This window comes from Cavia porcellus, unplaced genomic scaffold (genome assembly GCF_034190915.1).
Source record: "Cavia porcellus strain 051 isolate PalLab524CR breed Dunkin Hartley unplaced genomic scaffold, mCavPor4.1 scaffold_13, whole genome shotgun sequence".
Classification (NCBI taxonomy): domain Eukaryota; kingdom Metazoa; phylum Chordata; class Mammalia; order Rodentia; family Caviidae; genus Cavia; species Cavia porcellus.
This window is the reverse complement of record NW_026947496.1, coordinates 68,976,268-68,991,684: the sequence shown is the minus strand read 5'-3', so window position 1 is coordinate 68,991,684 and position 15,417 is coordinate 68,976,268.

The window sequence follows — 15,417 nt, the reverse complement described above, 5'->3', positions numbered from 1 at the left end:
TTTAATTATTTTGTATTCTACTGCAAAGGGTGTGATTTCCTCAATTTCTCTCTCTCTGTCTCTCTCTGTCTCTCTCTCTCTCTCTCTCTCTCTCTCTCTCTCTCTCTCTCTCTTTCTCTCTCTGAGTTTGTTCTTTTAATACATGTAGTCCATTTCTGAGTGTTGAGTTTGCATTCAGATACACTACTGAATTTGGTTACTAAGTCGATAAGTCTTTTGGTGGAGATTTTGAGGTCTTCAATATGGAATATCATGTCATTTGCAAATAATGATAATTTTAACTTCTTCCTTTCCTATCTTTATTCTTTTTATAACTTTCTCCTGTGTAATTGATCTTCCTAATGTTTCTAGAACTGTATTAAAAATAGGAGAGGTGATAGTATACACCCTTTCCTTGTTCATGATTTTGGAATGAAAGATTTAATTTTTAACCATTTAGTGTGATGTTAACTGTTGGTTTGCCATAGATGGCTTTTATTAAGTCAAGATAAACACCTTGTATTTCAATTTTCTGCAGAGTTTTTATAATAAAAGGGTGTTGAACTTTGTCAAATGCTTTTTCTGCAACTGTTGAGATGATTATGTGATTGTTGTCTTTGGTTCTGTGAATGTGATGTATTACATTTATTGATTTGTGTATGCATCACTTGCATCACAGATATTTATGTTCACTGGGGGGATTGGTTGTAGTTCACTTTTTTGCTTGGGTCATCCCTGGTTTTGGAATCAGTGTAACACTTGCCTCCATAAATGATTTTGAAAATATGCTTCCATTTCACTTTCCTTAAAGAGTTTCAGCATTACTGGAATTAATTCTCTAAATTTCTTATAGAACTTCGACAGTGAATTCATCAGGGCCTTTTGTTTGTTGGTAAATTTTGAATGGTATTTTCAATTACATTGGCTGATTTGTGTTATTTAGAACTTATGAATCTTCTTGATTTAGTTTTGGCAATTGGATTGTGCCTAGGAATATATTTCTTCTATGTTTCCCATCTTACTAGAATATAGGTTCACATAGTAGATACTGATGATCTTCAAAATTTCAGTAAGATATGTTGCGATTTCCCCCTTTTCAATCCTAATTACTTGAATATATATTTTTTCTTTTCTGTTCTTTTGATGAGATTGCCTAATGGTTTATAAATTTTATTAATTCTTTCAAAAAACCTACTTTTTCTTTAGTTGATTCTTTGTATTATTTTTGTAGTTCTTATTGAATTAATTTTTGCTCTTATCTTTATAATTTCTTCCTTCATATGAGGTTTGTGCTTCATTTGTTCTTCTTTTTCTAGCAATTTGATGTTGAATATTAAGTTTTTTACGCGAGCTTGTTTAGTTTTACTGATGTGAGAGTTCATCACTATAAATTTCCCTCTTAGGACTGCTTTCATTGTGTCCTATAAGTTTTGGTATGTTGAATTGGCATTATCACTTAATTATAGATACCATGTAGTTTCATGTTTAGTTTCCTCCGTGACTCATTGGTTGTTCAGAAGTGTGTTTAGTTACCATGTGTTTGTGTAGTTTTTGTGATTTCTCTTGTCACGGATTTTGTGATTTTTCCTGTCACTAGTTTCATTGCACTATGGTCAGATAATGTTCAAGAAATGACTTCCCTTACTCCACATCTACATAAACATGTTTTGGCGCTAGTATGTGTTCTATTTTGGAGAACTTCCCATGTGCAGTTGAGAAAAATATATAGTCTTATGTTTTGCAATGGAACACTATGTTGACATATACCAAGTCCACTTGCTCAAAGGTTTGATTTAATTCTGATATGTCTTTGTTGTTTTATGTCTAGTTTACTATTTGTGAGAGTGAGGTATTAAAGTCTCCCACCACAATTCTGTTAGTACTTACTTGGTTACTTATGTCTGTTAATATTTATTTCACATAGTTGGGTCTATTAATGTTTGGTGCATATATATTTATGATTTTCATCCTTCTTCTTGGAGTTTTCCCTTAACAAATGAGTAGTGATTTCCCTTATGTCTTTTGATCAGTTTTGGCTTAAAATTTATACTGTATGCAAATAAAATATCTACTGTTGCCTTTTTTGGGTTCCTGTAGCATGGAGAGTTGTTTTCCATCATTTGGTTTTTAGTCTATAAATTTCTTTTTGTTTTAAATGTTTCTTGAATGTATCATACTGATGGATCTTGTTTCTTGATTAATTCTATCAATCTATTTCTTTGCCCAGAAAGTTAGGACCATTTATATTGACTGTTATAACTGATATGTATTGTTTATCTTTTTTAAGCTATTTTTCTGATGCTGGTTCCCTGTGTTTCTCCTCTATTTAATTGTTTGCCTGCTTTGCAGTTTCTTTCTACTGAAATTCATGTGTTTGTGGTCATTGTCATGTCTTTTCAACATATCCTTGAGAGTATTCTGTAGAGCTGGTTTGGTGGTCATGAATTTCTTCAATTGTTCTTTTAAATGAAAGTATCTTATTTCTCCATTAAATTTGAAAGGTGGTTTTGTGTGGTACATCAATATGAAATGAAGATTGTTTGCTTTTAGGGCTTGAAATGTCTCACTCTAGGTTTTCCTTGATTTGAGGGTTTGTGTTGAGAAATCTGCTGTGATCTTGATGGGCTTTCTTTTATGGGTGATTTGTTTCTTTTCTCTAGATACTTTTAATATTTTGTTCTTATGTCAAAGTTCTGGAATCTTGATTATTACATACCTTGGTATAGATTTATTTTGGTCACAGCTATTTGGAGTTTTTATGCTTCATTTATTTATATGTGAAATTCTTTATCAATGTTTGGGAAGTTTTCTTCCATTATTTATTTGAAGACTTTTTAGTATTATATGCACTCTCCCCAGCTTGCTCATTGAGCACAATCGGTCTTATGATGCTCTTCTTTGCTTTATTTTGTAACTGTTGGTTTGAGTTTTCATGATCCCTTGCTATTTTTAACATATCTTTCTTTCCCTGATTGTCAGTGACATTCCTGTCTTCTAGGCCTGATATTCTATCCTCACCTTCATTCAATCTATAGTGTATATTTTCAGTGTAGATTGTAATCTCCTAGATTTGTTTGGATCTTTTACATTGGTTCCATTTTTTTTGTTTATGTTGCATATTCATGGTTTCCATCATGTTCCTAACCTCCTCTTTTTTTAATCTGTTTCTGCTTTAATTTCTTTCACTTTGTCATTTCTTTTGTACCTTAGATACTATTTTTTACTACGGCCTGTTTCATTTGTTTTTTCACTTCTGCTGGTATGATTTCAGAGAGTTCCAGTGATCAGCTTCTGGTTTCCTCTATCACTGTATGCTCTGTCCTGGGTGGGCTGGGCATTTGAGGTTGCATTTTGCTTCTTTGTCTTGTCAAATTCTATTTTTTATTTTTTGTTTTCTGTCTTGATGCTTATAAATTTATGTTAGAGAGCTTTATTCCTTCTGCTGAAGCTTTCCTTAGGTAATGTCTGTTCCTCAAGGATGCCTTCTACATATAGTAAGGGCCTACATTCCCAATATATTAAGAATGTGGAGTTGCTGGTTTTTTTTTAGCTCAAGGCCTATTCCTTTGGTGCTCGATTATGGTGATGATTATGACCCCTTTCAATCTCACTGTTATCATACAGAGAAAAAAAAACTGATTATAGCAGGTATGGTATCCTCATTAAAGCAGTACAGTTAGCAATAACAATAGACTCAAGCACAGCCTGGCTACTGACAAACTGTAGTAACTATTACTCTATTTTCAAGTTCTATAGATATATAATGAGTCCATATTGTACCAGGAATTTGTATGCAATATTTTTCCACATAGTAGAGTGGTTTTACTCTGATGTGGTACGATTAAAGAGGGGTAGAGTGTAAGGTGGAGAGGTGGATGGGGTTAACTATACTAGGAGCAAATTTCGTGGGCAAAGGATGATCATTCAAATTTTGGATAATTGTAAGATACAAGAGAGAGGGATTGGAAGAGAAATCCTAGGGATACTGAAGTGAACCAGAAAGGGAAGAAATAATGTTGACCCACATAAAAGTCTCGTAAAATCAAGTGAGACAAGTGAGATAGTTGATGAAAAAGAGGAAGAGGATAAGTGAAATAATATAAAGAGAAATTTTAAGATGTAACTCATGAATGAGAGGAGAAAGAAGGTAGAAAAGAAAAGGAAAAAAGAGAAGAAAAAAGAAAAAAAGGAAGCAAATTGTCACACACATGGAAAAAAAGCTACAAACATCAGAAATAAAAACAAAATAGGGTCAAACAACAGAGAGAAAAAAGAGAAAACAAAAGGGAAATAACACAGGTAAACAACAACAAAAATAGAATAAAATTAAACAGCAAAACAAAATATATTAACCCAGTGGCTACCAAGAGAAAAATTCATCAGACAGAGCAAAATAAAACAAGAGAGTTTCCTCTAGTGTCTCCAGTTCTGTGGTAGGTCCAAGTCTGGTCTCAGACTGTGTACTCCAGCCAAGACTGCAGGTGAATTTGTGCTGGGTTTGGGTCTGATCTTTGTCTCTGAATTTGTGGAATGGGGTTAGTTTTCTGTGGCTGGGGTCCCCCCCCCCAGATGGTTAAAAAAAGAAAAAAAAAGAGAGAAGAAAAAATAGGGAAAGTAAAAGAAGGTGGCACTATCTACCCAATTCTATTCTTTGTGTTTCTGTCCTCAAGCACAAAGCATGTAGAAGGCATCTGTGATGATCCAAATTTGAGCTGAGAACTGTAGGGTGAGAATATACTAGCCATGGGTGGAGAAAGCAGGAATAGAAAACATAAAAACCTCTAGGATTTTCTTCTGCCTGTGCACTAGACTAGTGTTCAGTCTACCTGAGAGGAGTATTTGTGGAGAAAAACAGGCAGTGACCAGTCTCTGGGAAGCTTCATTTGTCATAAAGGGCTATTACAGTGGCCTGTATCTCAAGTGATCCAATCAGACACTGAATCAGGGACCTATAAGCCCACACAGTCAGCAAAACTGACTTAGCCTTTGAAGTCAAGGGAAATATAAAGAAAAGATTGTTGATCTACTAAAATAAGAAAATATATTTTTCCAGTGCAGATAGTAAGATGCATGTCATATCCAATAACCTGATGAAAATAATTTATGAGGAAAAGAAAAAGCTACACACAGTAGAATCCACAAGAAAACTCTCCGAAACAGCTACTGTGAACAAATGCTTTATGAAAATTTACTATGAAAAATGTACTACTTGATTAGCCTTAAAAAACAAAAATGCTATCTTTTTTTTTTTTTTTTTTGTCTTGTAGAGACAGGGTCTCACTATGCAGTTCAGGCTGGACTTGAGCTCACTTGAGACCCAGGCTGGTCTCGAACTCACAACGATCCTCCTGCCTCAACCTCGCGAGTGCTGGGATTACAGGCATGAGCCATAATGCCCAGTTTATCTTTCTTGATGAGAAGGTTAATGGTACCATATGTAAGAACCACTCTGTAGGGTTATCTGCATATAATGTATATGTGTGTGAGAATGTGTGAATTACACATGCATATGAAAAAAAAGAGGGTGTGTGTGTGTGCACATGAGTGTGTTTTAACACAGTCTCAGAAGAGCTTGTACAAGGTTTCAGTGATCTCTAGGATCCCTGAATCCTATCAATCATTCCTTCTCTTTTCAGTGCACAGCTGATAACATTCTTTGAACTAAAATTCTGGAATGTATTGGTTTAAAAATGTGAAGCCATTGTGTATGATAGTTATGCTTAAACTCTTCAAGAAAGGACCTACCACATGATATATTCTGGACTTTAAAATAGTGCATTTCTACCAACAATGGTTGTTGAACCAAGTATCAGTGGAGGTCCTGTGAGCTCCTGGCCTGGCTGTAGTGGGAATGGTAAACTGCACTGCATTAGAGGAGGTGCTCCTTTGCTTGTGGACACAGAGCAGGATCACAGAGACGCCTTCCAGGGCTCTCAAGTAAGGCTGCCCTTTTTAATTAACTTTTGAGCCTCATCCTTAAAGCCCTGCCAAATGTCAACTTCGATCTTAGAAGATGGACAGTTAGAAAGGCAGAGATTGTAAAGAAGCCCACAAGTTGAGTTTAAACTGGACTGGCCAGAGAGGTTGGGTACAGATACAGTAACAAACCCCAGGCCACACAAGAGCCATTTTCTAAGCTATTTATTTATTTTGGCTTCTATATCTAGGGTACAGGTCTGCCAAGTTATGAAGTCAGAAGGACATAGCAGATGTTGCCCTTCATTTAAGAAAGCTTGTTATTTCACAAGATGTGCTTGTATAAAAACATAATTCTCATAGACAATTTTATTTTCATCATGGCATGGTCAACTTCTTATTCTGGAAATAATCTTTACTACCTACTTAGTCCCAGACTGGGCTATCTTCATACAGTACCTGGTTTATTCAGCCTTTGGCTAGAATGGAACTTTTACCCCTACTCTTGTGCCAGTGTAAGTCCTTGACTCTGATTTTTTAGGAAAAAGAAATGAAACTTTTAGAATATGACTATCAGAAGCTTATGTCCTTATTACACTTCAGGGACATTTTTCTTGTAGAAACAAATGTGAGATCATCACACAGCAAAGAAGAGACATAAAAGCGAGAGAGAGAGAGAGAGAGAGAGAGAGAGAGAGAGAGAGAGAGAGAGAGAGAGAGAGAATTACAGTAGCATTCCACTTCTGGATCAAGTCACCCCTGAAGCCATTTGTAGCTTTCCAACATCAGTTGTATAAACTAACAATTATACCATTCTACTTAGTTCTTTGTCTAGTTTTTCTCCAAAAATATCCTGAGATGAATGTTCCAGGTAGTTTAATTGGGAAATGATCCCAAAGAGAGGGAAAGCAAGCAGTAGATAGAGAATGAGAGAAAGGATAATAAGAGGTGTTTAATGAAATTGCCCTCGACTGCAGAAGAGAGAGAATGCCCCATCCAATTGAAGCCTTCTCAGTTATGGCACTGTTTCACTGAACTAGCCACTGCTGAACAAGAAGCAGGAAGCATCTGTCCATTGATATTAGTTTCCATAAGCCAAGGCATAACCCTGATGTCATACACTCCCCTGTCCTACGAGTCATACATGCAAGTGTGTAACTATTGCATCATTTTACACCAGAGAGTCAAAGGAGTCAAGGGCCATGAGCTCATCAGAAGTGAGGCATTGCCAGTGTATTCATGGATGAACATGAGGTACCTTCATGGAACTGGAGTAAGATGTAAGGATGAAAATTCATTTATTTAAAGATCAGTAATATAACCAAAAGTAATATACACATACACATACATTTACATGTATATATAGAGACATAAAAAGACATCTACATGAAGTATAGTCCTACATGTAAGTTAGTATGTCTGTATAAAATGTATGACATAAGCCATATATTTTCTTGGCTTTTGATATTTCATATACTATTTCTAGAAGACATCATTTGTAATTTTTATAATCTAGGCATTTCAGAATACCTTAAAGTCTTATCCGATCTTTTCAACATATTTGGTTTTCAGTGTATTTTCTTTTTTACTATATTTTCAACATATGTATTTTCAACATTCTTCATCTGTTGTTTTAATGTCCACAACTGTCTATACTGGCAATACACATAAAATAGATCTTACTACTTTCCTGCAAGTATATCCTTGCATTGAGAAGGCCTTTCCCTCAGTTCTCCACAGGACATAACTTTTATTTTGAATTTACATAGAATTGAGAGGTGATAGAAAGTAAATTCCTTCCAGAGAATAATTTCCTTCACTTTCACTTAATGTATATCTTGGAGATCTTTCTAAATTAATATTAAAATCTATTTCATTCATTTCTAATTATTTCATAGTTGCACTATAATCTTAAAATTGCACAAAGAGAATTATTTCATTTCCTTAAAAATTGCTACATTTCTGCTCAATTGTATGGCATCACCATAATTGATATAATTTGTCACATAATAATTGGCAATAGGCTCTTTTTTACAAACAGAAAACTCTGCAATAAATGGCCTCTGTGCAGATAATTCTGTGTATATGATAAAATTTTAGAAATGCTGTTGCCAGGGCAGGATATGATTTTGTGTGTATATGTGTGGGTTAGAGACATAGTATAAATTTACTATGTAAGATTGTACTAGGTTATCTTTCAAAAATTATTATTGGAGTGTCTTGGGTAAAGGTGGTGGATAGACAAGAGCAGAATACAGAGGCTCCCTGAGACAGATAACTCAGATGCCAAATAACATTGTGGGGAGTCCTGGACAGAAGGAGATGGATCCTCTCAACCCAGGAAGAAACTAAAATGAAAAGAACCAGTCAAGCATGCAGTCCCGGGGCTACTATTGAGGCAGCTAAGATTCCGTGCTCTTGCGTGCCCAAATTCCTGCGGCTTCAACTCGCTGGAACTGCAGTCACACTGAAGTGCAGTCACACTGAAGTCAGAGGTCAGTGAGCCCAATGGAGAATGGAGCCAGCAAGGGACCTGCATCAACCTGTGGTGAGTGCCTAGAATAAAACCCTTCCACAGGAAAGGGGCACCGATGGGAAGACATTTTGAATCCTGCAGGACTGTCAAGAACAAGGAACAGCAGTGACTTCAGTCAGTTGTTCCCTCCAGATGAGATTGGTGGGGTATGCTGGGCCTGGGTCACGTCCCTGGCTAAGACCCAATAAGTTGTCCCAAACCAATCCTCTACCTGCAGCACACACTTATGCAGTGAAGGCCTCAGCAAGTTGACTGACCTGGAGGGGAGGAGCCAGCATGTGCTGCCCCTGTTTGCACATCCATAACACACAGTAGGTAGGATTACCTAGACAGTGTGCTTCAGAAGAACCATAACCAACAAGGAAAGGGACTGGGACCTCCTCTATATGCCTATATGGAAGAAACCAAAAACATAGAAGAGGAAGCAACAAGAAAAGTCTCCAGCCCCCAACCCTGAGAACATTGATCCAGGAGAGATAAATACAAAAGAGACTGAGGACAGTAAACATGCAATATCAGACACAGACATAAAGAGATATCTTTGGGACCTCATAGACAAGTTCAAAAATGAAATATTTAATGAAGTAAAGCAAGATATAAGCAAATTAATAAAATAAATGCTAAAAATCTCTCAAGAATACACAGATGGAAGAATCGAGGAGCACAAAAAAAGGAGAGAAACATTTGATGAAGAATATAAAGAAAACATAGAATACATAAAGCAGATTCAAAAAGGTTACCAGAAAATAAAAAAAACTCCATTGAAAGCTGAAAAAAACTGCTTGAAAGAAACTAAGGATATATTATCCAAACTGTAAGACAGGTTAGCAATGTGTGATCATGAAAGAAAAAAATTCTTAAAAATAACAAGGAATCAGGGAGTAACAATACAAAGGCTAGAAGACGACAAGAGAATCTATAACTTAAGAATAAAGAATTTAAATGAAGAAACAGGGGTACAAACAAAGGAACTACAAAGTCTATTCACAGAAAAAAATTAAAGAAAACTTCCCAAGCATAGGAAAAGGAAATAATATTCAGATATATGAGGCATACAGAACTCCATGCAACCAACAACCAAAACAGAGCTACACCCAGGCATATAATAATCAAGGCCCCAGAAATTCAATATGAGAACAGAATACTAAAAGCCATCAAAGAAAAGAAACAGATCACCTATAAAGCAAAACTCATCAAAATCACAGCAGACTTCTTGACACAGACCATCAAATTAAGAAGAGCTTGAAGTATTCCAAGTCCTAAAAGAAAATAACTTCCCACCCAGATTGATGTACCCTGAAAAACCATCTCTAGAAATTAAAGGAGAAACAAGATGCTTCCAAGACAAAGAGAAACTGGGGCAATTCATGACCATCAATCCAACTCTACAGAGCATTCTGAAGGACATTCTAGAGAGAGAAAAGTACCAGGATTCCAGGAAGAGTGGCAGAGAGGCCTCAATGAATGGAGCAGAAAGTGAAATGAAGAAGAAAAAGCAGACAACTAATGGCAGAAAAAAAGCACAACAGAAATGAGACAGAGAAGGTTGGCTATAATCTCTAATATAGATGGCCTTGAATCAGTAAAAACTAAAGAAGAAAGAAAGAAAGAAGGAAAGAAAGAAAGAAAGAAAGAAAGAAAGAAAGAAAGAAAGAAAGAAAGAAAGAAAGAAAAGGAGAAACAGGCAGAGTAGATCAAGAGGTAGGTCCACCAAGATGCTCTTTATAGGAAATATAATTAACCTGAAAAAGGATTTATGGAACTGAAAATCAAATATGAGAAAGCAATGCTTTATGTGACAGGGAACCAGAGTGTAATAGGGGCAGCTTGACCAGTATTTGTAGATAGGTTGGAAAGATAAGCTTTAATAGGTAAAGGAATACAACTACAGATCAAGTCCAGGAGTCAGAAGGTTCAGAACTACTTAGGTAAATAGCAGGTTGCTAGTGAGACCCAAAAATGCACAGTGCACCCTGGGGGAGTGAAAGGGGAGGAACAGTCTTTAAAAAGATGGCAAAGGATATTGTTAATAGTGTATCAGGATTTAAAACCCACATTACTCGCACCACTCTGCTTAGATAGATTATACTCTGTTTCAGTTTGTCTACTTGTATAGATTTGAGGGCACAGACAGACAGCTATCCCAAAAGTATGGATACAGGATATCATACGATAATCACCCTTAATTTCCTATTATCTTAATCTGGAGCCCTGTATAACTTATACTGTTTTATCATGACTGATCTTAATTAAATCTTGTTTGCTGTTTGGTATCGACAGATTTTATTCAAAACTGTTATTATTGATAATATCAAGTCTGAAAGAATAAGCAACTGCACTGAAGAAGACAAGATTCACTAAGATACCCATTGTGGTTTGATTATTACCTGTTTTTGAAGTTTTATACTATCTATAAAGTTTTGTTTTTATTAATATTATTATATACCACTATATTCAATTATACTATATTTGATGATACAGATAATTCTATTTAAAATAACAATAAACAACACTGTAACCATTGTAGAACTGCTTGTACAGTGGTTTTATATGTCTTTTTTGTTTCATGTGTTTCATGTGTTTATAGGAATATGTTTTGTTTTGTCTTGCTTTGTTTTGTTTTTCCCTCTAAGATAGAAAGGATAGAAATACATGTGCATGCATAGAACCTATAAACAGTTCATGAGCGCTGATCTTATAATGCATGAAATGAACAAATACTTGAAGAAAAAGAGACACTACAGTATCCAGTGCTGATCTCGTCGTGTCATGATGTGAAATCCAGCAATACTACTATTCTTTGTTCAAAGTGATTTTTAGCCTGCTATGGTTTGTTTAATCTCAGCATAAATGAAGAATGGATAACTGCATGCATGTTTAAGTGTATAGGATTGATAATCATATTACTAAGTTTTTGTTGGACAGTTGAACAGAACTATTTGCAGTCTCACTGTTTGAATCTCTACTTTGTATGTTTCGCTTTTGTATCTTGAACAACTATTTGTAAAAGGACAATACGTAATTGTCAACTAGTGATTACGTGCTGTTTATTTTTTCTTTGAAAGTATGTATTATTTCTACCCATTTTCTGTTTTGTTTAGTCTTTCTTTAAATAAATTGTTTAAAAAATTATGATTACACATGGAGTATTCTTACTGTTGTTCAACAATTTTACAGTGTAATTTAAACCCCAAATAATAGAATAATGTAAAAGCAAAAAAAATAATAAAACACAACAGCATAAGGTTTAGTGACTGGTACTAGTACTAAAATCTAGCTAACACCTATTGACAGATAAGAGTCAGCTGATAAATGCATTTGTTACCTAGTTTATGAAAACAGTTTTTTGTGATACTCTAAGTCTTCTCAGATGACTCCAAGTAGAATTGCTGTGCATGCGAGGTCTGAAGGATTTCCCATCAGCTCTTAGTCTTTCATTCATAGGAGTCACAATTCAAAGTGACAACTCCAATACCATGTCACACATTTTGGTAGGTTCTTGTCTAGGTTCATTTGTGCTGGCATAGCAAAACTCTTGAGACTAGATAATTAGTAAAAAACAGAAATTTTCTCTCATAATTGTGGGAGCTGGGAATTCCATGATAAAATTGCCAGTATGTTATGTGGGTCTTGCCTTCCAGGACAGAAGGTAGAAAGGCGAAAGGAGACGAACACTGGTGCACACAAGGCAAAAGGTAAGACTAAGCAAACCGCTCCTGCAAGCCCTTTTCACAAATCCATCCATGACCTGCACACCTCCTCTTACAACCATATTCCAACACTTTTGCAATGAATTTTATAGAACGTACTCAGGCCACAGAAGTTCCAGATTCTTTTATTTTCCAATTCACATAAAGTCACCAAATATATAACACAGCCATTTAGTCATTTACTCTGGATCAGTGAACTCCCCTTGTTCAGAATCACCATTGGGTTGAATTGAATTTAAAAAAATGCTTTACATTTCCATTTGTTTATGGATATTGGGATAAAATTTCTGTTCTCTTAGCATTTTACATTTAAGAATTTTTGAAATAGTTTTGCTTAGCCTTGTTTCAAGATATAAATGAGTTGCTAATTCATAATTACTTTCTTCTCAAACAAATTCTTTATAAAAGTGTTTTCTAAATATTCAGTGCTTCTAATATGTAGAAAATTGCTGTACAGTAGCAAAAAGAGCTTCGTCATCCTGTGTTATGTTTGCCAATGCCCAAGTTATATGAACAAATTACCTTTTAATTCCCTTTGCAAATGCAACTATTTTCTACAACTGGACACCCAACCACATTGTTGTAAGATAACTGGAGCACCATCATACTGTTCTGTATGCGCCATCTTCCTGGGTTACCTGATTGATATTTTAACCATTGTTCCCCTCTGCAAGGGACAGGTGTTATCTAAAAATTAACTGCTGAAATTAGCTGACCAAGAATTATAAATTCCTGCAAAACTTCTCTGCCCTCAAGCAAAGGGAAACAAAGGTCTTCTTAATTGTTCTTTCTATAAAAATTTGTCAAAATTTTAACCCAGTTATACAACTTTGCAAACTCCAACTGCACTGTGTCACTGGTGTCCGGATAAATAAAAGCGCTCCTTTTTCTTTAAAAAGACATCTTGTTCATTTTTTGAACAACATTTTGGGGTCTTGTTTTTGGGGTACAACAAAATAACTAATATTTGCTTTGCAATTCAATTGGAAAGTGTTGATGTCTTAATTAGTAAATTAAGCTCATTGCTGTGTGCTCATAGACCATATATCAATACACATCGTAATTTTTAATTTTCCAGTGAATCCCATTGATGATCTCAAAGACAGACAGGACAAAACAGAGAAAAGAATAAATGAATTTAACAGTAGTTTTGAAATTGAAATCTAATTATGGAAAAAGAATTGGAGAAAAGCCAAAATAAACAGCAAAATCATAAAAGAACATTCACTATGCATTGATTAAAAGTTGTAGAACTTTACAGTACAAAGAGTATAAAATAATCTCACTGATGGTAAAGGCAAAAAAGTCCTCATCTAAGTAACTTTCAGAATGATTAGAATCCATAAAATTAAGGGCTAAATAAAGAGTACATAACACTGTACCCTTGCTAACAAATGAGTTAATCATTCTGAGGTTGCTGTACAATTGCACTGAAATTAAATAGTTAAGAAAATGAGTGACAGAATACAGGAACTAGGTTTTTTATAGTTTAGAAATCTGCACAAAGCAAGACAAAGATACTAGAATCATATATATATATATATATATATATATATATAGAGAGAGAGAGAGAGAGAGAGAGAGAGAGAGATTAGACTGGATTGATCAGTATAAATTCATGTGTAGCTTAATACAAATGCATATGTCTTCATTATAAATGTTTACAGATAGATGTATTACATAGGTTAATACACACATGTATATATTTCCAAATTCAGACTGCTGAGAGTCCCTATAGGCAGCTGTAACATACAGTGGAATAGAGCCAATTGTTTGGAGAACGGCTGGGGTTTTTTTTGTTTGTTTTTTGTTGTTTGTTTGTTTGAGACAGGGTTTCACTATGAAGTTCAGGCTGGCCTTCAGCTCACTTTGTAGGACATGCTGACCTCAAATTTGCAACAATCCTCTGCCTCAGCCTCCTGAGTGCTGGGATGACAGGCATGCACCACTGCACCCAACCTTAGCTTGTTCTTAAAATTAAATTTAAAAATGTAAAAATGGAGGCTAGAACATCTTATTGTGGATAAATAATTGTCTTTTTAACAAAGTAGCCACAACAATAGCACCATGATAAGCCACACAACACAGGAGCCAGCAGAGAGAATTTCAGAGGCCACAGCACAACATTACATTTGAATGCAAGGATTAAGCATAAGTACAAGATGATGGCTACAGTTAATGGCACTAAATTATATTCTTCAAAAAAGGCAAAGATAGCACATGATGCACATTTGCACCACAATGATAATTATGTGAGGTAATACATTTGTTAATTAAATCTAACCATTTCACAATGTATGTATACTTAAAAAACATCACGAAATTTTATCACTATAGTTTCTCATCAAATTCATCCAATCTTTGTCAATTTAGACATTAAAAAATTTTAATTTAAAAAATGTTTAAATAAGTTGAATTACAACTCAGAGTAAAAAAAAAAAAAATTCCCAGGTTCACACTGATATCAATAAAAGAGAGAAAAGACAAATAATTATAAATAATTGATGTAGATATTCTTCTATCCAGGAAGGAAAGTGACTTCCCACTCATTAAGGGAGGAGTCACGCCCTTTAAAGGGTACAATGTGGAGAAAGCAGGGAGGGGAGACACTTTTTGGTGGATGAGAAAAACCTGAAGAATAACCTCAGCCACGCAACTAAGGTGAACATCAACAAGGAGAAATGACGTGGACAGCATGTATCATTGACGCGTTCATATAATGAAAACCATACTTTAGCTCTGTGTTATACTTGAATCATAAAACAAAGTATCACATACAGCCCAGCTGAAGAACATTCTATAAAATACCTAAGAATTTTTCTCAAAATTTCTAAGATTACAAACAAAACAAAACAACCAACCAAAAAACCATGAGAAGTTATCACAGGCAAGAGAAGTCTAAGGAAAAATTGCTACAAAATGTACTGAGAATGCATTGTGCTATCCCGCACACTATCCTGAGACATGATAAGAGACTTTTTGATAAAAAGATAAGGAGATATGAATAAATTATGAATTTTAATGATACTGCATCAAGCATCAATAGAAGTTCATTAATTATGAAAAATGCATCAAACTTACATAAGATGTTAATCAGAGGAGATATTGGCTGTGGAGTTTACAGGAGCTCTCTGTCCTACCTTTGCATTTTTTTTCTTGAATCTAAAACTAAAATTTTAAAAAGTGCTTTATTTTTTTCACAAATAAATCAACTCAATAAATATTATTCTGTATTTATATACCGCCTTCTTCAATAACTTTAAATGCTTTACAGAC